A 23,294-nucleotide genomic window follows, 5' to 3' on the forward strand; every position below is an offset into this window, starting at 1 on the left:
TTAGTCAGTATATTAGTTCATAATTGATATTTGAGTTTCGGGTAGTCTCGTACGACTATTTTTTTCGAGAGCTTTCAGAAGCGGCACAGAATGTCAACGTCATCACATTACACCTCAACTGTCGATCCAAATCTCACTAGCCAATGAGAGTGAATCACTGTTAAGCCCCACCCACACGTACGATTTGTGCCAAATTTGCGGAAACGAAAATTTTGAAAGCATAAATTAAAACTCTGTCAGCGATTCACGAAAAGGATGTTTCCGAAACTGTTAACAAAGAATGTTGTTTATGTGAAGACCATGTTACATTTTTGCCATCGAGTTCATTGTTTTCAGTTTCAGAGAGTTTTCTTTTTTCTCATTGTATATTTTTGTTCGTTTCTTGAGAAGTTACGTTCAATATTTTTGGCACAAATTTAATTCCATATAATAACAGCAACATAATAGTAATAATTCAGACAACAGGTCCCAAGACATTTGATTTTATTTACATAGCAGCAATATTGGCAGTATCTTGGTGCAGCGGAGAGTGTTGCTGCCTCACAGCTCCAGGATCCCCAGCTTGATCCTGAGTTTGAGTTACTATATGTGTACTACATATTACACACAAACAAATTTATATATAGAAACATAAAATGACATAGTCGGTTCTTCTGATTATGTACAAAAGTTACCTACATTGCATAAGATCTGATGTTGAGTTAAAGAGAAGATAAATAGTAATGTTTACATGCAGAGTTAAAAAGAGAGAAAATAATCATGTTTACATTAATACATTGTAAAGTCCAAATGGAAATAAAAACAACATTACACATTTTAGTCTGCGATTCTTACGGCGTAAATTCTAAATCCTGCACCTTCCGTCAATATTTTTTTGTAGAAAATTTTAATTGACGCTCTAATTACCATTTAAGTCAATGCGCTCAGAGTGACGAGTTGCCCTCTTCAAGATGGTGGCCCCTTTGACATGTCCACTCAGCCCAACTAGAATTTCCCCGGTTCTGTTTTTTTTTTTAAGCATAGATCCCCCTGCAGCTGAGGACGACGCGATTTGAAGCCAAGTGATTGGTGGAGAGAAATAGGCGTAACCAATCAGGTCTGTGCATGTGGCCATTCCTCACAATAATGAGCAGGGGTTCTTTTGTGAGAACTTTGTAAAATCGTACTTTATGTTAATGGTCTCTTTTTGGTTTTTTTCCTTGTTTGTTTTGTTCATAGCGATTCTCCTTTTACTCTGTACCGTTTAGCTCTAACTTTATATAGTATTATAAGGCTCTGTTATAAATCACGTAATATTATTGGCTAAATTTCATAGACATAGATTTGTCATTTGTAACACAAAACCATCTTTAAACCAAAGTGTAGACAAACAAGGTTACAAACTATTTCTGTCAAAGAATAAAAAGGGACGATTAAAACTGTGAAACACTGAACCCCAAATAAATCTGTTTCTCATCTTTATTTGTTCTACCAGTTCATGATACCGTGGTATAAAATGAAAAAGAAAATTAATGTTTGTTTGTTTTATCAGTAATATCCATGGGTCAGAAGAAAGAATCAGGTAAAAAAAAAAAAAAATCACATGAATAAAATTAAACGAATGATATTTGAAACATATCAAATGATAATAAAAGCATGGCCCACAATGAAGATGTAGCTGTGTTAATGTTTAAAAGAAAATAAAGGTAAATTGTTAACGTCCCCACAAAGGTAAAATATATATATAAATACAATAAAAAAATAAAAAGCATAATTAATAACTGTTAGATGTGTGTATGACCAGTCTTTTTAAAACTGTATGGTATAGGTCTGAAGGTAGTTGAACAAACTCAGGGTTACAGGATTGGTTTCAAGTTGACAAAACCAAACCGATCCAATCAGGATTTATCGGTACCATGACACTGGTTATCAACTTTTTCTGTCAACTCAGTAGTCTTTGATCCTTTAAGCTATGATTAGTCCACCGGCGCATACACATAAAAGCGTGATGTCGGCACCGAACAACCAATCGTGTTCAACATGGGGGGGGATTGGGGGACAGCTTTTTTTTCTGCTTCCAGTTGAAGAGCAGGAAATTATTATGCAGGATGATGAGGAATTTAAATCTTCACTAACAGCAAAAAGCAACACCGTTGTGTTGTGGCTGCCAAAACTCAGAAAAATTGCTGGAGGAACATTGCTGATTTTGTAAATGTTTAAATGTAAAAGTTTACTTTTATAGGTTCACAATGAGAATAAACGGATTGAAAACTTATCACCCGCCTAAAACCCTGGCTTGGCACAAACTAAACTGAAACTTACCTAGCTAGCTACCTAAACTAGCTTCATGGTACAGGCCCCTGGTGGAGGCTATTCTTAAAACAGCTCTGAAATGTGCAATTATTTATACCTGAATTTATTTGTATTGTTCATTTTTTTTAACACACAACTTATTTCCATGTTAGCTGAAGACCTACCCAGCTGATTTGTTTTCTGCTGCATTACCATCTATACAAAAGGAGACTTACTCGGAATGATTTTTAGGTAAACAATCGCCAGGAGACACCAGCAACATATTTTTATTGTTAGTACTGTCTGCAAACTTCTATGAGCATTACTGCCTTCTAGATACTGCAGCATTGGGCCAAGCACAAACAGACTCAGAGACAGTTTCTTCCCACAGGGCAAAAGACTGCTGAATAACTGCAATTCACACTAGTCAGTTATCAACTGTACATTGCACATTATTATTTTTTGAACTGTTCTGTGTAGATGGCTCTAAACTACTGCAGTCTGCACTTTAGTTATCACCAAACTGTTCCCATATAGGCTACTACTATGCATATTTAAATGACTGTTTCTTTGTGTGTGTGTGTGTATAAGTGCTATCTGCCCCCTTCTGCATGTATTATCTCACAGACACAGTGCCCGGAGATATAGTATAGGTAGCTAGGTCTGCCATGTCCAGGTGCTTAAATGTGCATCAGAGAGTTGCTTTAAGCCATGTACAGTGCAAACTCTCAGAATAGTCACGGAGGAAAAGCCTTTTGCTTCAGCACAATCATGCGATATAATCTCTGATATGGTTGTATGCCACTCTGGAAAGTGCTGATGCTTATCTGTGTGCAAAGATTATGATACACTAGCCTTGAAATGTTGGTTGGTTTCTTTAAAGTAGCATCACCAAACAGGAATGTCCATTTGATGTCTGAGTTTCAGTGCCAGTGGAATGCTGGGATTGCCGAGACACTCAGCAGCAAATCAAACCTAGAGAGTGAATAAGAAGGGAAAAAAAATGAAAGAGAGCCTGGAGAACATACACTGGAAAAAAAAAAAACTAAATTAAAGCCTAATCAGGCTTAAGCCTTCATGAATTATAATCTTGTATTCTCATGATAATTGGATTTATTCTGTTGATGAACTTAAGCAGCCAGAACTGATCCTGAATCAGTCATGTGTTTATTAGCAGGCAGAACTGATCCTGAATCAGTCATGTGTTTATTAGCAGGCAGAACTGATCTTGAATTAGTCATGAATTCTCACCTGATTAGTTCTCACCTGGTTCAGGGCAACAGAACAGCTGTTGATTTTCCTGTTGATTTGCCAGACCAGGTTAAAGGTGATCTACAAAGGGTAAAAGGAGATCTTGTAGATCTACACAGGTTCAAAGGTAGAGAGCACACCCCACTGAAAAGGCCTGAATACAACATACACTCTAAAAGATTTTCATTTTGCACTAATTTAATATTGAATGTCTAGTTACAGTATTCACCTGCGTTGAACTTTTTATAGTGTTACAACCAGGAATAGAAGTGGATTTAATCAGTATTATTACAATTTGATTTATACAATAGGGGGTTTCCTCCGGGTACTCCGGTTTCCTCCCCCAGTCGAAAGACATGCATGGTAGGCTGATTGGCGTGTCTAAAGTGTTCGTAGTGTATGAATGGGTGTGTGAGTGTGTATGTGATTGTGCCCTGTGATGGACTGGCACCCTGTCCAGGGTGTACCCAGCCTTGTGCCCGATGCTCCCTGGGATAGGCTCCAGGTTCCCCGTGACCATGAAAAGGATAAAGCGGTAAAGAAGATGGATGGATGGATGGATTTATACAATACCTCTAAATATTATAAGGGGTAAAATATTTTTTATTGTGATTTTTTTTTTTCAACAATAGCTTTCTTCTCAGCACTCTTCCATAAAGCCCAGCTTTTCTATCCTGTGAACAGCTTCTCCTATGTGAGCGGTGGATCTCTCCAGCTTTTTCAGAGTTAGTCTTGGCCTCGTGGGTGCTTCTCAGACTTATGCTTTCCTTACTCTGTCACTGACTTTTGTTGGTCAGCCTCTTCTAGGCAGTGTCATGGTTTAATAATGGATTTAATGGTGCTCCGTGGCATGGTTAAAGTTTGGGATTTTTTTTTTTATAACCAAACCCTGATTGATACTTTTCCAGTACTTTGCTCTGGATTTGTTGGATGGCTTCTTGTCCATCAGGATGCAGTTTGTTTAGGTATGTTCTGTAATAAACAGGTGTATTTACACTACGATCACTTTAATTGCATATTAGTGTCCTCCATTCAACTAATTATGTGACATCTGATGGTAACTGGTTGCACCAGAGCTAATTTAGGGGTTTCACATTAATAGGGGTGAACATCTCCCTCGCACCTCTAGGGTCAGGGGTTCGATTCCTGAGTTTGCATGTTCTCCCTGTGCTTCTGGGGTTTCCTCTGGTTATTCCAGTTTCCTCCTCTAGTCCAAAGACATGTGTTGTATGCTGATTGGTATTTCCAAATGGTCCGAAGTGTGTGAATGGGTGTGCGATTGTGCCCTAGGATGGATTGGCACCCCGTACATGGATGGATGGATGGGGGGGTATTTATGCAATGACAACCTTATTTGTAAATGATTTTGCAGGCTTTATTGATCCCCCTCCTGCTTTCGATGTCAAGGGTTACTTTATTGCAGTTAAGTCCATTTATGTTCCAGGTTGTACAAAATGGGGAATACTTACGCAAGGCACTGTACAGCATATTTTACACCCTTTTCAACAATTTTCGGCTGACAAGACTCGGTTCATATTGCAATCACAAACAAAGGTGTGAAAAGCATTTCAGATCATCGCAAAAAGGGAACATCTCCTAACTTTTTATCCATCCGGAGCCGTGCCGTGCAACTGAATGAGCAGCAACATATAGGCCAGCTAATGCATTCATTTAAATCATATAGCAAAACTGTGATTCAAATGCCTTTGATGTGATTATATTTTTATTTGCTTTTGTAGAAGTATTGCACGTCTATGTGCATGATGTTCCCCATCAGAATGTCTGTGCAGCTACATTATGGAAAACAGTTCAAATGGAACTCAGTGAAAATTGAGTTTTTCAATTTCTTCTGCCGTTCTCTGCCATCCAGACTTTCAGTTGTGAACCCCTGGCTTATGAGACCAAGTAATGATCACACCACACCAGACAGAAGCGCTCTGGGTTTTTTTTCTTGTTGTTGAATGTGGGGACAAACGTACTTTAGCAGTTTGATGTGAATTCTCAGGCTGGGAAATGATAAAACTGGTCTTTCCACACGAAATTAAAAGGAGTCTGGCTGAAAGTCTTACGGACTGTGATTAATGGCCGTGCAGTCTTAAGACAGCAGAATAAATCCTCTCTACAGGCCAAACTGAGATAGAGCTTTACTGATTTGGTGTTTTGGTTTTGATTAGAAAAGGTTTCTATTTAGTAATTTCACTGCAACGAGGCCAAAATGATGATATCAGATCATTTCTTTCTGCTTGCACCATGAAGTGTGAACTGACTCCAGGACAGTGCTGAGACTTCATATCATCTCATCTCATATCATATCAAGCCAGTGCAGTCTAACTGATAAGACTAAACTAAGGCTTCAAGCTGTCAGAACAGGAAATAGCACTATGCTATTGCATTAGCAGTAGTCAACCCAAGACCCTCAAGAACAGAGCTTCCTCCGTATTTGTGTGCCACAGCTAACTCCCGGATGTGGTGGCTCTTGATTATGCCAACATCAATTTAGGAGTTTCACAGCACTAATTTTGCATATGATGTTGATTCCCAGGAGGGCATGATGGCTTAGTGGTTAGCATGTTTGCCTCGCACCTCCGGAGTTCGAATCCTACCTCTGCCCTGTGTGTGCAAAGTTTGCATGTTCTTCCCGTGCTTCGGGGGTTTCCTCTGGGTACTCCAGTTTCTTCTGTCAGTCCAAAGGCCTGCACTGTAGGCTCATAGTGTGTGAATGGGCATTGCTAATGAATTGCTGTTTATTCATGTGCTGTGTATTTGCATTTAGAATTTACTTTGTAGGTAATCACTGATTAGTGACCTGTCACTAAACTGATTTTTTCCCCTCTGGCCCATTTGACATTCGACTAACTATAGTGTGGCCCGTTATCTAAAATGAGTTTGACACCCCAGCCTTAACATAAAAATTATAATAATCTTTTAGTGCCACCTTGTGTTGAGTTCAAGGAAAAACATCTCCCTGCTGTAATTATGGCCTTTGTGATAATGTGTGTTCCAGCCACAAGGTGGCAGCACTAACTGCGATTGTTTTAGCCTATATCTACCTATCTATCTGTGTGTGTGTGTGTGTGTGTGTGTGTGTGTGTGTGTGTGTGTGAAATAAAAAAATAAAAAGCAGTAACCGTGAGACACACTTCTTTGAATAAAGTGAGTTTTACTGAGGAAGTGTTGTTTTTGTTATATTCTTACAGTATCACAAGGTCATGGCTCAGCTAGCTAACGCTTTCACGTCAACACTTACCTCACAGGAAAGTCTATTATACCTTCGCAACACACACACACACACACACACACATACACACACACACAAGTTTGCCTGAAGGTTATTTTAGGAGTGTTTTTCATGCTGTTTGTTCAGTCTAAGAGTCACATTTTCAGGCTACACCAAGCTCAGGAGTCATTACTGTGGAATTTCACCTGCAATACTTTTATTATAGCTGAATATTATAGCCTAAGGCAGATTTGACTGTATTGTAAATGTAATAAAAACACACACCACCAGGCACAGTGCTGTAGTGGAGCTACTGCAGTCAATTTTCATAATTCAGAAAAGGTTGCTGGTAAATACTGAGGTACTTTCTTATTGTGTTTTCAAAAAATTGTGCTCGAGTATAAAATATAAATTCATAGAATACATACATATGAGTTTGTTTAGTTTGGTTTCAGCATTATTTGTGGGGTCATCTACAATGCTGGTGGTCTTACAGATGCAGTGCTCACTGGAAGAGGCATGGATAGTGGGTATGCCTCTTCAGAATATGATAGAAAATCTTTTTTCTTCACATGTAGACAGTGACACTTTGAGGATTCCAGAAATGTATCATGTGTTGGGATTTTTATTTATTTTATTTTTTTATGGCAAGAAAGCTTACACTTTAAAAAACACTGGGTTAAAAGCAAACCAAGTTGGGTTCTTTTTAGACCATCAGCTGGGTAAATATAGGACAGAACACATTTTGGGCTAAACTAACCCATCAAGTTTGGTTGTTAATTTTAACCCAAAAAAATGGGTTGGTTTTTCAACCTAAATGTTGGTTTCATTTTTACAAAAACGCTGGGTTAATTTTATTTCATGAATGGGTTAATATTTTCCGGTTGAATTTTACCCTTTGAAAATGTCAAATATTCTACATAATAAACAAATATGTCAGCATGGTATCTCTTGTATTTATACACAAGAAGGTGTTCAGAAATGTATTGCTAGAGCTGCTAAAGTAGTGTTTATATACAGACTTTGAAGTAAAGGACTCAAATAAGTCATGTATTTAAGACGAAAACATCATATTTTGATCAAAACATTTAAAAAAAAACAAAAAAAAAAAACTGAGCAACCAACATACGATCCAGAGGGCATTACAAACAAGTAAGCCAAAGCCAACGAAGACATCTGTGCATTTAATATCATGTAAACTGGATTTTTATCACACGTTTTGCTTTTTTTTACTGTACACTAATGGTTTTATGGATAAATATATGGATACAAAAGTTGTTTCTCCAAATAAATCTAACAGTCTGTCCGTGTGAAGCCCACTACCTTCACCTGAGTCCGTGCTGAGTTGATTTGACCCAAGGATCTGGGCTGGGGTGTCAGAATGGGGGAGGAGTGCATTGCTTCAACTGTCAATGAAAATGACCCAGCCACTAACCCAGCGGTTGGGTTACACAAAACTACCCAAGACTGAGAAAATAACCCAATTAAATGACCCAAAAGGCTCAAGCTAGCGTTTGGGTAGAAAAAATAACCCAGTATTTTTTAGAGTGGAATTGCAAAAATGTTTTGCCAAAAATACACTTGCCAGTGTGAAATTCTTGCCAATTGCAGAAGTAACGCGGCAGTCAAGCAAAACTAATGAATCTGAACAGCGTTCCTCTGCCGCACCGCGTTACTGAAGCACACAAAGGAGGAAATTCCTCTAAAACGCTGAACTGAGACCGGCTTCCTCTGCTCCGGCCTTTACCACAGATTAGACTGTGTGTTTCATCCACCTGCTGCTCATGCTGACTTTGTACTTTAAGAAAGCTGAATGAAAAATATAATAAAATAAAGCATAAAAATAGCATAAAAAGCATAAATATCACAGTAAAGTTTATTACTCATGTCTGAGGTGCAGCAGGTTTGTGGATAAATAGAAGATGTGATGAAGGGGGATAGAAACAGAGGGCTCCATGTGTGTTCCTGTGTGTCTCTCCAACGAGACCTGCTGCTTCTGGGATCGGTTAAAGCAAGTGTCCATGACTTCACATTTCATACAGCGGTTTTTACACATCGTCTAGAATAGTGCCGAAACATGCGATTTTAAGATACGTCCAGTTTAGACTGGCATTAACATGGTCAAACAGGACTGACTGTGAGAAACACTGCTGTATTAAAATGGATTTTAATTTTAAGTGCACGAGTTATACATGAGGGGGCTTAGTGATTAGCAAGTTTGTCTTGCACCTCCAGGGTTGGGGGTTTGAATCCTGCCTGTGTCCTGTGTCCAGGGAGTTTGCATGTTCTCCCCGTGCTTCGGCTGTTTCATCCGGTTACGCTGGTTTCCTTCCCCCATCCAAAGACATGCACTGTACGCTGATTGGCATTTCCAAATTGTCCATAGTCTGTAAATGGATGTGTGAATGTGTGTGCGATTGTGCCCTGCGATGGGTTGGCACTCCGTCCAGGGTGTCCCTCACCTTGTGCCCCGAGCGCCCTGGGATAGGCTCCAGGCTCCCCTGTGTAGGATAAGCGGTTAGGAAAATGGATGGATGGATGGGTGGAGTTATACATGATCATATGGATCACATATGGATCGTATAAGAGTTATATCATTGATCACTGACATTATGTGTGAATAATCTCAAACTGAAAGTACTGGTCTTCAGTGAGATCCTCATTATGATACAAGGAGATCACTGATGCTGAAATCTAGTGACAATTTATATAATCAGAAAGGAGTATATCTGTAGCGAAAAATAATAAATCTATATACAGCTGGTAGACACATATATGTGAGTGTGTATGTGGGTGTATGTGTATGTAAGAGAGGGAAAGAGTAACATATGTGCATTTCCAATCATCAGTTTTTTCCAGTTGCCAGAACTAAGCAAAAAATGAAAAGAAAAGAAAGAAAGAAGTGCATTAAATTCTTTTCATAAGAACATTTTTGGGAAAACCGAAATTGGTAAGAGAGAGAGAGAGAGAGAGAGAGAGAGAGAGAGAGAGAGCAAACATAAATGAATGGAAGGAAAAACAGCCTCACTCAGACTGGATGAAATGTGGATGTGGAGGAAAATATAACATGGAATAAAATGATTAAAAGGCGCACTGAGGGATGTGAACAATGGAAGGAAGAGCGAGAGAGAGAGAGAGAGAGAGAGAGAGGGAGTGTTACCGCAGCACTTTGCCAACAATTACAATTAGTTATTCATTAAAGAATTACTGTTTATCCATTTATAGTTACATTTAATTTTGTGGAACATACACAATTTAAGGAGCTGTTATGGCTTCCATTATAGCCTCTTTTTCTCTCTCTTTCTCCCTCTAAATTTAATAAGACCGAAAAATGCAGTTTGTCATGTTATAGGAAATTCATTAGAATTCATCATTCAACAGTGATGTGCTTTATAAAATTATATAATGTACTTTGGTGCGTCTGGATTTCTATGTAAAACCCTTGCCCTTTTAAGAAGCTAAGAACCCTTAACTTTATATTCACACATGTCTCCTGTATTTGTGTAGCAACCATTAGTGTTGTAGCTTGTGGGCTTGGCTTGTCTAGCATTCCAGTGAGAATAATACTAGCTATGTATAGCTTCTAAACCTTTTTTTCCTTAAGATTATATTAACAAATTTTTAGCTTTTTAACGTTTTTTTTGAACAGCCATTTAAGACTTCCTTTCACACTCACACATACACACACACACTTCAAACACAAACGCCGTGTTGTAATGATAACAATTAATGCACAAGAAATCCATTGCTTTAATGACTGAGCATATGAAGTGTGGTGTTGACTCAGCGGAACAGACAGATTCGGTTTCAGAAAGGGACAAGTGAGAGAAGGAATTACCATATGACCTTGAGATCACCGTCCACATGTGTTATTTGATCCTCAGACAGATCCTCAGGGGGGTCAGAAGTCAATCAACTGAGAGGGGGGATTTTACCATTGTCTAGAGTGATGTTCCCTTCTTCCTCCCTCATCTGTTTCATCTTTTTGTACAATATGTGGCCCTGAATGTTTAAATCTTCCACTTTGTTGTTATAAAGCTTGAGTACCATGTACTTTATTGCAGTGAAACTGATTTATTTTTGTAACTTTTGTTATAGTCTTTTTGTCATGCTGCTATATCACACAACGGTTACTCTATGATGATAAGGTTGTATATGTGTATAGGACGACATTGTTGATGTGCATTTAATGTTTCTCCACCTGCAGCTGTAATTATGTCAGCCATTTTTAATAGATCCCAGAGTTTAGTATGATAACAGAGGTTTTTTTTGTTTGACTCTTGAGTAATACAGTGTTGATGAATGTCATCACCATAGCAACACTAGAAATCTTGTACTGACAACCATAGACCTATATAGACGCTGCATTGGCTGCTTTGGCCCGTTGCTGCAATATGCCAGTGTGTCCGCCATTTTGATCTGGGCAAAACTGTCCTCTAAACAAATAGGACTAAACGGGGGAGCTGTAGTTTTTCTCGATAAAAACCATAATAACGTTTACATTTCTCTTAACTGCACTGTCATGTTTTGTTGAGATTCTGTGCTGTGTTATTTGTGTCTGCTTTCTAATTGTAAAGCGACCTTGAGTTTGTAGAAAGGTGCTATAAAAATAGACTTATTATTATTATTATTATTATTATTATTCATATGATCAGATTCCCACAGGACCACCTCTGACGAGATATTAGAAACTTTAAATGTGCTGCAGTTTAAATGTACTGCTTCCAGTCACTGTAACCTGACAATCTACACTCAAACGTTCTTCATGTGGTTCTTTACATTTGCTGTATCATACTTACCTCTGAAACAGGAAGTCAGAACAACTGTGTGGTCAAACCTACGTTTGTTTTGTTAGCAGAAATCTAGCAAGCTAACGGTGGTGAGTGAGGTATCCTCAATGTATCCTCCTCAAAACAGCATCTCGAGCCAAGGTTATAGATTTAACAAGCTAATATATGTGTATGTTGATTAATCTCAAGCAAATACTATTATGTACAGCACAACTCATTGATAACAAAGAAGAGCTAGTTTGTTTACTGTTAATACTGTAAGCAGCCATGCTGATTTGACATCACTTGCTGAACTCTGGGTTAAGGAAACCTTTCCAACTTTTTGAGTAGGAATTTCAAGTTGAGGGGGTGATTTGTGTTAGTCGGAGGTCGAAGTTTTCGTTTTGGTACCACAGCAATAGATAAAGTCTCAATGGAATGGCATCTTAGTTGTGATTTGATTCTGTATGTTAACGTATTTCTTTCTGAAACAGGAAGTCTGAATGGCGTTGTGTTGAACTGATTTACACAACAGCCAATAGCATTCGGGATTCGCCACCCCCTGCCGAATCTAAACAAACCTGACAGTAGTTTAACACGATAGCTAAATATGGAAAACATAGAATTGGTTAAAAAGAGCCTTCAACTTACCCTTACTGACATAGAAGCCCCAGCAGTGTATAAACATGGAATTGCGTTCTCCATCATTATGAAGAAGTGGTATTTCAGTTTTGAACAGCCCCAAATTGGTAAAAACACACAGACAAAACATGTTTCCTGCTAACAATTTAATGATCTACTACTGCAGAGCAAGACTCTCCTCCAGGGCAGGATAAAATATATGGTTTTAGAAAGCATATACTTGGACTATCGTAAAGTTTATAGTTATGTTATAAGTTACAAGCCTAATTATGAATCATCACAATTTTTTAGCATTATCACGGAAATGATGACTGAGGTTTAGTCATTAATCATTGCTATAGAATGCGAAGGCGGCCGTCCTGAGTGTGCAGAACAGTATTAGGGAGTGTGTTTAGTAAGAGATAGTGTGCAAGCTGTTGTGCTTTGCAAGCACACAAAGCTATTCAGGAGCATGGTGAGCCGAGCTTGCAGAGAAGTTTCCAGATGCAAATGCATTCTGTTCTGCGTGCACTCAGCAGTGACACACACCACACGTTGCTGTTGCTCGCTCACAGGCTACACTCTGCTCATGCATCAAGTTGAATTTTGAGACTTTGGGGGCAGGAATAAAAAGTATGTACCCATACTTGTTGATCACGCTCAACCAGTCCCCAGTTTTGTTCATGTGTGTATAAAAATGTACAGTATTCATAAGAAAAGTCATAGGTAATGTGGCAGTGCGTGTGGAAGATTGTGCAGTGACCTTATGGAAAAATTGTTGTGCAATATGCAGTGTAGTAGATGTGTAGGGTATGCAATATCAGTAGACATGTCCATCGTCTTCAATGTCCACATAGCTCCCCAACCTTATTGTAGAGTCGGAGAGCAGCGTGGCATCCATGATCCTCTTAATTTTGTCCACCTTTCCACCACCACTTCCAGGGCCACTTTCACTATATACAATATATGGGCAAAAGTATGTGGACACCTGATCATCACACTCATATGTGAGTCTTCCCAAAACTGTTCCCAAAACGTTGCAAGCACACAATTGTATATGATGTCTTTGTATGCTGTAGCATTACAATTTCCTTTTACTTGATCTAAGAGACCCAAACCTGTTCCAGCATGACAGTGCCCCCGTGCACAAAGCGAGCTCCATGAAGACATGGTTTGACAAGGTTGGAGTGGAAGAACTCGAGTGGTCTGCACAGAGCCCTGACCTCAACCCAAGTGAACACCTTTGGGATGAACGGGAACGCTGACTGTGCACCAGGCCTCCTCACGCAACATCAGTGCCTGACTTCACTAATTCTCTTGTGGCTGAATGAGCACGATTCCTCACAGCCACACTCCAAAATCTTGCACAAAGCCTTCCCAGAAAAATGGAGGTTATTCTAACAGCAAATGTGGACTAAATCCTGAATGGGATGTTCAAAAATGCAATTAAGGGTGATATGATGAGTTGGCCATATAGTGTAGTATCTTGTTAGTATCCATAACACTACAGAACAGATACAAAAACCTCTGAAACATCAATTGTGATTTCAGGGGCAGTTAAAGGGTTCTAAGGCTCTTGTTTTACTTGGAGCCCTGTCACATAGAGAAACACTGTGTTGTTGAGTACGTAGAACTTTTAATGGTTTCTCTAGGCCAGTGGTCACCAACCCTGTTCCTTGAGATCTACATTCCTGAAGACTCTAGCTCCAACCATAATCGTGCCCACCTGACCATCTAATCATTGCCTTAAAAAGTTCTGGAACAACTAAAACAGGTGTGTTAGATGTTGGTTGGAGATTAAACCCGCAGGAAAGTAGATCTCCAGGAACAGGGTTGGTGACCACTGGTCTAGAATGACAGCAAGAAGTTTCTAGATTCTTTGTAAGAGTGTAGGAATTCAGAAACCCCGAGCGCCACCGAGTCAGTACAACCAAAGATTCAGGAAAGGTAATTGTTGTGCTTTTATTGTGTTTTGAAAGAACATTTTGTGGCAATTTAAACTGTCCAGTGCGTTATAATTACTGCTTCTCCATACACATAATATCTGCTCAGCAGTGATCTTACAGCGACCCAAAAATGTTATTTTTAATCTTACTTAAATTACAAAATGTAATCCGTCCTGACTTTATTCCTTTATGAGTAATTAGAAGGTATTTCCGCTCATGAAAAGTCAACATTTATTGCTAGACCAACAGCTTTTCAATCGAATTCCTTTTTGCTAGCTGGCAGTGTTTTATCGTGTCCTCAGCAAAATTCTAAGCACTGCTGCTCCATAATGAAACGCATCATGTGTTTTTCCTGCATCTGTAATAAGAGTAGAAATATTGATCCTGGTTGATTTCGGTGTAGATTGCTGTATCGGGGTTTTTCAGGCTGAACATCTGAATCTAAATTAAGAGCTTTAAAAAAACCACAGGAAACTGAACAGAGAGCATGTGAGTTGTTCAGCTGTTGAGTCACGCTTTGAGCTGTAAATTCTCAGCTTCCTGCGGATACAGATGATATCTCTGTACTGAATATTACACATGCTATCTAATACTTATAGAAGTTTGGGACATTTAATATCCCCCCCCACCCCCCTCGCTCTCTCTCGCTCAGTCTTTCCACATTACACATTGCCTTATCTAACGGACATCTTTTCTTTTGTCCATCGTCCTTGCGGAATGTTATACGGAAACCCTGTCTTTAGAGAACAGTTCTTTAATGGGAAGTGACAGATGGATGCCAGGAAGTGACTCTGCATTGTTCTGTGACCTGTCAGTGTTAACTGTTGGTGCCTGTTAATGACCAGCACCTGATATTGACTCAGTTTCTGTGTGTTTCTCTGTTGCTTTAGGTCACAGTGCCATGATGCTCACAGGAAACAGGAAACAGGAAGTGAGCCAAAGCAGTGGCACTTGTGGTTCTACTGTGAGAAACAATCAGAGACCGTATCACTGAAGATTTTTTCCCCTCCTGATCCCCTCCTCACCCACACATTTCCTTCTTTTCCCCTCCAGTTGGTTTTGAAGATCTTGCCTACTTTGAGGAGTAATGCATGTTCACATTGAGCAGCTCCAGGATCTAACTTTATTTTAAATTCACGAGTATCTGACTTACACACTTCCCCGGATTCTTAACCGAATTGTCGTAATTTGTGGATTTTATTTTTGAATGTTTTTTCGTTATTTGTTTGTTATTTTTTTCGTTATTTTCACGAGTACCATAGTTCTTGTGTAAATTTACGAATAAATCCGTTCGTATCCAGCTTGATCAATAAGGCCCATTGTTTTTCAGACTTCAGATGCTATTCAGATAGTTATGTGAGAGTTATGTACGCAGGATGGAGTTTGTCTGAAACAGAAGCGTGTCTCAGTACCATGCGATTTTGAACTTTAAAGTTAAGCCCATCTTTCTTGCGTGATATCGACTTAAACGAGGAGCACTATTCGATACAGTGCCAATATTTATTGCTTATCTTAAGGACTGAATTTTTAATGGATCAAATTATGAATGAAACTTAAAGTGAGCTGTAAGCATATCAGATGAGTGCTCAGTCAGCTTATCCTTCAAACTGTTGCCATGTTTTCTTTACAGGAGAACACAACAAAAACAATGGCATTTTCAAATTAGCAAACTAAAAATGGGATAAAATCCCCTACATCCTGCGCACACGTTATATACATTACAATTTCATGTCCACGATTTTGCATCTCGTGGCTACATTAAGTTGTACACCATGAACTGTTGGAGATTTGTCACTAGGTTTGTTTTTTAAGTGAAAGTCGGCAACACCGAGTGCAATGAGGTATAAGTTCATATATCTTTAAATAAATAAATGATTACTTTTTGGAGACCCCAGCAGAGATATGCTGTCCTATGCACAGCTTGTGGTCTGTGTGAGCTATATGCAGGATATATTTGAATTTCAGTTCAATTTGTACAGAAATATGGTAGAAATATGGGTGTTTTTTTTTCCCTTTGGACTTTAGGTCAGGCTACTGGAGTGAATCACTGATGATAGACAGTAAAAAAAAAAATGAATAATGCACCTCTTATTCGTATCTGTTTAAAACGTATCGTCTGTTCATTCCACACACACCATCTGGCTTTGCTGTTAGTGATTGTAGAACGTGTCAGGAGTGTAACTGGACTGCTAATGGCTTTAACACACTCACCGTCATACTCTAAACCTAAGAAGAGTGACAATTACTCTATCCTCTACCTCAGTGAGATTAAAACTAACCTCCATGCACTCAGCTGAACATATACACCACCAACCTGGACTGCCAACATGAAAATATGTGTCAAGTTGAAATATTATCTGTTTAATGCTTCAAGGAACCGTATTTCTCTCTCTCTCTCTCTCTCTCTCTCTCTCTCTCTCTCTCTCTCTCTCTCTCTCTCTCTCTCTCTTTCTCACACACACACACACACACACACACACCTGAGTGTAATTTAGTGTGTGATGTGATCTGTAGTTTCAGTAACTCCGAATCTGCAGAACAGTCACACAAAAGATGATGAGTCACTCTGTGTGTGTGTGTGTGTGTGTGTGTGTGTGTGTGTGTGTGTGTGTGTGTTAAAACCAGATGTTATCATTGTGTTGTTGTATCATCCTTCCCGGTGTTTAGTTGTGTTCTTCTCATTCTGTTTCGACATGTCATTTTTACTGTCATCACCTTTGCTCACTGAATAAAACATGCCTCTGTACAGTATCGTCAGCTCCATAAGTATTGGCGCCCTTGGTAAAGGTGAGGCGAAAAAGACATGTCTTTGTTTAAATCTAACTTTGAATTAGAGCACACTTATGTTAAGTAAAAGAGGGGGGGGAAATGGCAAAATTTGATTTTTGACAAAACCACACAGATACACACTCATGCATAAAGATCATAAATAACAAATGACCTTGAAAATTGTCTCACACTCACCCACATATACACACACACACTGAGTAATCTATCACACAGCATGACATACACACACCTGCTGAGATCAGTGTAGAGGAATAAGAATAAGGCATAAGAAGCTTATTATTATTATTAGTGTTGCCACCTCACAGCTTCAGGGTTCCCTGTTCGATCCTCAGCTCGGGTTACTGTCTGTGTTTCTGAGTTTTGCATGTTTTAGCTAAGTCTGAGTGGGTTTCCTCCAGGTTCTCCAGTTTGCTCCCACCCCACAAAAATATTAAGGTAGGCAGATTGGCGGCATTAAATGCCCCTAGGTGTGAAGCAGTGTGTGAATGTGTGTGTCTGTGTGTGTGTGTTGGTGCCATGCAATGAACTGGCGTCCCATCTATTGTTCCCAGGATAGACTCCAAAACGACTGAGACCTTGACCAGGAAGGTCTCAGTGAATTTGTTTGAACGACTATTATAGTCAGTAATATTAATAAATCCTCATGCTAAGGCCTTTATCATGTGTATGTCAGATTAAATACATAAGGAGCACTCCTTAAGCTGTTATAGGAAAAGAATCAGCAACAGAGTGTGATGAAGCAGTTACTGTTTTCCACCCTGATGTTTATTATCTTCCTATAACAGCACATCCTCAAGTGATTTATTCTTCTTATACCACTTATACCAATTTGCCAACGATTACAACTTTGTATTCATTAAAGAATGACACATCGTGCTTTTTATCCGTTTATTTTTGTATTTAATGTTGTGGAACCTCAGTGAAACAAGTTAGCTCCTGTTATCGCTTATAATGGATATAATTAGTCTACACACCCCTAATAAAATGGCAGGTTTTTTTTTTTAAAGTAAAAGAATGGCACTACGATAAATCATGTCAGATCTTTTCTCGCCTTTAATGTGAAATTGCAAAGTATACAAATGAAATGAAAAACAATCAGAAACTTCAATGGGAAAAAAACTTACAATAACCTAGATGCATAAGTTGAATCCCCTTTTGATTTTAATACTCCACTCAGTCTTTTTGGATAAGAGTCTATGAGTGCAGCGCATCTTGACTTCTTGGCAGCATTTTCCCACTCTTTCTTGTAAAAACAAGACAAAAGGAGCAATCAGTACTTGTCAGATATTCCTGCAGCGCCTTTAAAGTTGCTGTAGGTCTCTTGGCAGCCTCCCTGGTAAGTTTTTGTTTTGTCCTTTTGTAAATTTTGGAGGGACGTCCTGTTTTTAGTAATGTCATTGTGGTGCTTCATTTTCTCCACTTGTCGATGATGACCTTCATGGTGTTCCATGGTACATATAATTCTTGGAAATTTTTTGTACCCCTCTCCTAATCGATATCTTTTGACAGTGAGACCCTGTATAGACTTTGTCAGCTGTTTGCGGACCATGGCTTCAGCAGTCAGATGAAACCAAGATGTGAGAAACTACAGAAACACCTGGTCTTTATTTGGGATTAATCAGAAGAAGTACATTGATGACAGCTGTATAATAATTACTTTTGATCATGAGATTGAATGTGATTGGTTCATTTTGAACGCAGCCACATCCCCAGTTATAAAAGGATTAGCACACTTGTGCAACAAGGTAACTAAAATGTTTCTGATTGTTTACCAATTCATTTTTATACATTGTAATTTCACATTGAAGGTTGGAAAAGTTCTGACATAATTTATCTTGGTTTCATTTTTTCATCCCAAAAAAAAACAAAAAAACAACTGCCATTTTAACAGCGGTGTGTAGACTTTTTTTTATATCCACTGTACACTATAACATAAAACAGTCATACCATCACCAGCCTCTCTTTTATTCTCTCTCCAGGAAGTTAGTTAGACCAAAAAAAGCATCTTGTCATGTTACAGAGAAATCGCAAAGCATAAACTACAGACTTTCCCGTGGTTGAAAACTTCCAGTTACAGCTTTACCTCTGACTGTTACAAAGCTCTGACACTGTAGAGTTCTTCCATAAATGTTAAATAAGCATATCCTATCAGAAATATCACCATGTCAGTTATTTGATGTTTTTCTTTCTATATGCCATACAAGTACCTGTGAATGAGTTGCTGCTATAGAAACAACAACGTATTAGAACAAGTGCATTGATATAAATTATCTATATATAAATAAATATAATAAATAAATACAAATTATAATATATTGATTTGTAGCTGCACTACTGTCAGAGCCGCTAAATATAGAAAATTCATCAAACACTTCAGATTCGAGAATTCAACATCACTGGAGTATAGCAAAGTATAAATCGATTAGGAATGTAACTAAAAGCATAAAGCAATAGTTTAGTATTATTCTCACAATTTTTTTTTCTTTCTGAATGTTTTCTTTTGCCAAGCAGTTGACCCTGCTGGAAAAAAAACAACAATAGAAACCATAACAGAAATTCTAATGGTTTCCAATTAAACCATTGCCATTATTGGTCCTTAATGGTATCCACTAGACATAACACCAATAGAAGGCAACAAATTACCAGTAGAGACCCATTACAGTTTAAATTAAAACCAATACAATTCCCATTATAACCATTAAAAACATTACAAATTCTATGAGGGTTTCTGTTGGTATCTTTTTTTTTCAGCAGGAGAGGCATTTTTCATATACTTAATTTTCATGAACTTAAAAATATCTTTTTTTTAGTTGTATGGGGTGTTCTCACTAATTTACAAACACGTATGAGGGAAATGATGTTCCAGATGATTCTGACATTTTCACCATTTCACCATCTCTTTTTCCCGTCCGTATAAAAGGCTTAATGTCTAAATGATAGCTAGCGAAGATATTACCCTGCTGGAAAAAATCCAAAAGAAACCCTTATAGAATTTGTAATGGTTTTAATGGCTATGAAGGGAATTGTATTGGTTTTAATGGAAACTGTAATGGTGTAAGGCTCCCTGTAGGTCTCTACTGGTAATTTGTTGCCTTATATTGGTGGCATGTTATATCTAGTGGATACCATTAAGGACCAATAAAGGAAATGGTAATAGTTTAAATGGTTAGCTAATGGTTTTTGCAGTTGAATCCATTAAAATTTCTGTTACAGTTTCTATTGTTTTGTTTTGTTTTTCAGTATGATAGTTTCAGTCATTAGCTAGTTAATGCTCTGTGTCCATGTTTCTCAGTTGCTTAGCAACAGTGGTCCCATGACTTGTGTGTTCTCACATCAAAAGCATATTCAAGGTTTACCAAAGTATCTTCACTCCACCAGACCTGTATATAAATATAATGTTCATAATTTATACTCAATATGTAAAAAATAATAATAAATAAATAAATAAATAAATAAATGGATCTGTAAGTTATGAAATGTGCTCTTGAATGATGAGTGTGTGTTTTTGCTTTTCCCCTGTTATAACAGAGGACACACTGTTCACAAATCCCTCACAATTACAGTTAAGTCTTTCAAAACATTAGTTAAACACATTGTTTCATAATCTGAGTGATATGGAGCCTGCTACAGCCTGTTCTAGTGAATGAAAAGTGGTGTGTGTGTGTGTGTGTGTATGTGTGTGTGTGTGTGTGTGTGTGTGTGTGTGTGTGCGTGTGTGTGTGTGTGTGTTTGGTGTTTTGCACTGACACTATGAGGCTTGAAACACAAAGTCTTCTTTAAAAATAATGATAGATCGAGCTAACTAGCTCCACTAACCATTTAACCATCCATCCTCTCTACTGCTTATCCTACACAGGGTTGCGGGGAGTTTATTCATGAATTATTATTATTAATCTTGTGGAAAATGACTGCTAATCATTTGAATTCATAACACAGCCATATTGTAGGCTTATACACACAAATACAAACTACAGCTAGTCAAGCATAGTTGAGTGTAGCTCTACTCAGAAAAAATCAACAAAATGTCTGATCACAAATTAAGATTTGCAGTTTGCTTTACTGCAGTGATGTTTTACAACAAGTGTGAAGGACATATATGAATATCTGAGCATGTGTTTACAGAACAGAGTTTGAGTGAAACAGACTTCCATTACCTGCTAGCTACATTAGCATAATAGCAAAGATTTAGCCTCATAACTAAATAAGCGAACAACACACACTGACACAGCTACATTTAGGGGATTTTTTTTTTTTTTTTTACTAAACTATTTCTATAACACCAAAACCAACTTCTGGGAAAGAGCTCTGAAACTGACACCCACTTCTCTCTTACGCACACACACACGCGCGCACACACACACACACACACACACACACACACACACAAGGAAGATGCTCCCTCTTTGCTCTTTAAATCGTGTTTCACACCCATAGGCATACAGTTACACATACCTCAGTGTGTGTGTGTGTGTGTGTGGGTGTGTGTGTGTGTGTGTGTGTGTGGAGGGAGAGAGAGAAATTTCAGGACATGTTTTGTCCATTATCTTGCACAAACACAGCAGGACTCTGAACTCTAATCTCTGCCTTTTGGTGACATATATATGTGTGTGTGTGTGTGTGTGTGTGTGTGTGTGTGTGTGTGTGTGTGTGTGTGTTTAGGGAGGAGGAGGAGCACACATATGGAATGCAGTACATATAATAATACTGTTAAAGAAGTTAGGAGAAGTTGTGTGAAATAATTCCAGCTGTGTCCCAAATGCTAGTATTTGTGAGAAGTGTTCTTATTAGAGTTCTGTACTGTACATTATTCATGTATATTTACATGTCATTTCAGGGCATAATGTGATGAAATCGTGTTCACATATTTATGTATATGATTTTTCTATAAGGGAATCAAATGGAATATATAGATAATAATAACTGGGTTTTGGAGACACATTCAAAAGTGGATTTCTGTGCGATTTACACTTCAATTACACGCATGAGTGAAAAAAAAAAATAGTGGTGTTAATCAGCCTGAATAGAGCCAGAATCCCACATTAACATCTCCTCAATACTGTATGAACAATTGAATCACTCAAAGACTCAAAGACTAACAGACCACACAATTCTTTCATATTTGGAGAGTTTCAAATGCTTTGAATAATTGTATGGGTTTTGTCCTTTTATTTCCACTTTCTTTATTAAAGTAATATGCAGTTTGTTTTAAACATTGACACTTTCGTGTCTTTTCGCTACAGAATGCAAAATGACTTCAAGATGAACAACATGTCACAAAGGAAGCACTGGCACTTATTTTTAAACCACTTCGACCACCTTCTCTACCATTTCCTTTTACTGATCTTCCCTTTTGAAACTGGAGCCTTCTAGGGAGAAAAAAATGAAGACCTCGAAGTTCCTGTGTGCTGCATTCCTCAGAGCATTCAAGCCAAAGATGTGTTATAGTTACAGGTCTGTATATAATATAATCATTCACAAAAGATTTGTAGTTCGAATATGGAGTGAGAAATTATGTTTTTAATGTACCACTGAAATTTTCAGAGCTTTTGCTCCCAGTAGATTGTATTGTGTACACAAATGTGAGGAGGTAGTGGTTAGCATATTTGCTTCACACATCTAGGGTTGGGGGTTCAAGTCAGACCTCCGCCCTGTGTGTGTGGAGTTTGAATGTTCTCCCCGTGCTTCGGGGGTTTCCTCCGGGTACACCGGTTTCCTCACCCAGTCCAAAGACTTGCGTTGTAGGCTGATAGGCATTTCCAAATTGTCTGTAGTGTGTGAATGGGTGTGTGAGTGTGCCCTGCGATGGGTTGGCACCCCGTCCAGGGTGTCCCCCACCTTGTGCCCCAACTCTCCTGGGATAGGCTCCAGGCTCCCTGTGACCCTATGTAGGATAAGCGGTACAGAAAATTGATGGATGGATTAATCCTGAACTAGACTTCTGTTCGTCCGGTTAAATGCTTTATAGAATGTATGACCCCCCCGCCACCCCCCCACCCCCGGGGCCTGTCTTGCTCTATAGAACCATCTCATTAAACAGTAAATATGTTTTTTTTTTTTCACTGTGTATTGTCTACGACTCTGATATGTCAGATGCTTCCCAGTGATGACCCTGCAACTCTCTGTCAGTATAAGCACAGCTTATGGTCAACCTCATCTCAAATATACAGCGTAACAAGAAAATCACACACATTTTCTCGTCCTGGTTAAAATAGACAGGCATAGGTGAAGATAGCAGTGAGAAATCCTCCACAACTGAAAAAGTCTCTCATGAAATACTTCACTGTTCTCTATATTTACCTAGTTCACTAAGCTACTGTGAGGTTTGTTTAGATTCAGCATGGGTGTGGTATATCTCAAACACTATTGGCCGTTACGCTATTGATGGGCTTTAATGGTGGGCTGTTGGTAGGCTTTAAATTGCATGAGGGC

This window comes from Ictalurus punctatus, chromosome 18 (genome assembly GCF_001660625.3).
Source record: "Ictalurus punctatus breed USDA103 chromosome 18, Coco_2.0, whole genome shotgun sequence".
Taxonomy (NCBI): domain Eukaryota; kingdom Metazoa; phylum Chordata; class Actinopteri; order Siluriformes; family Ictaluridae; genus Ictalurus; species Ictalurus punctatus.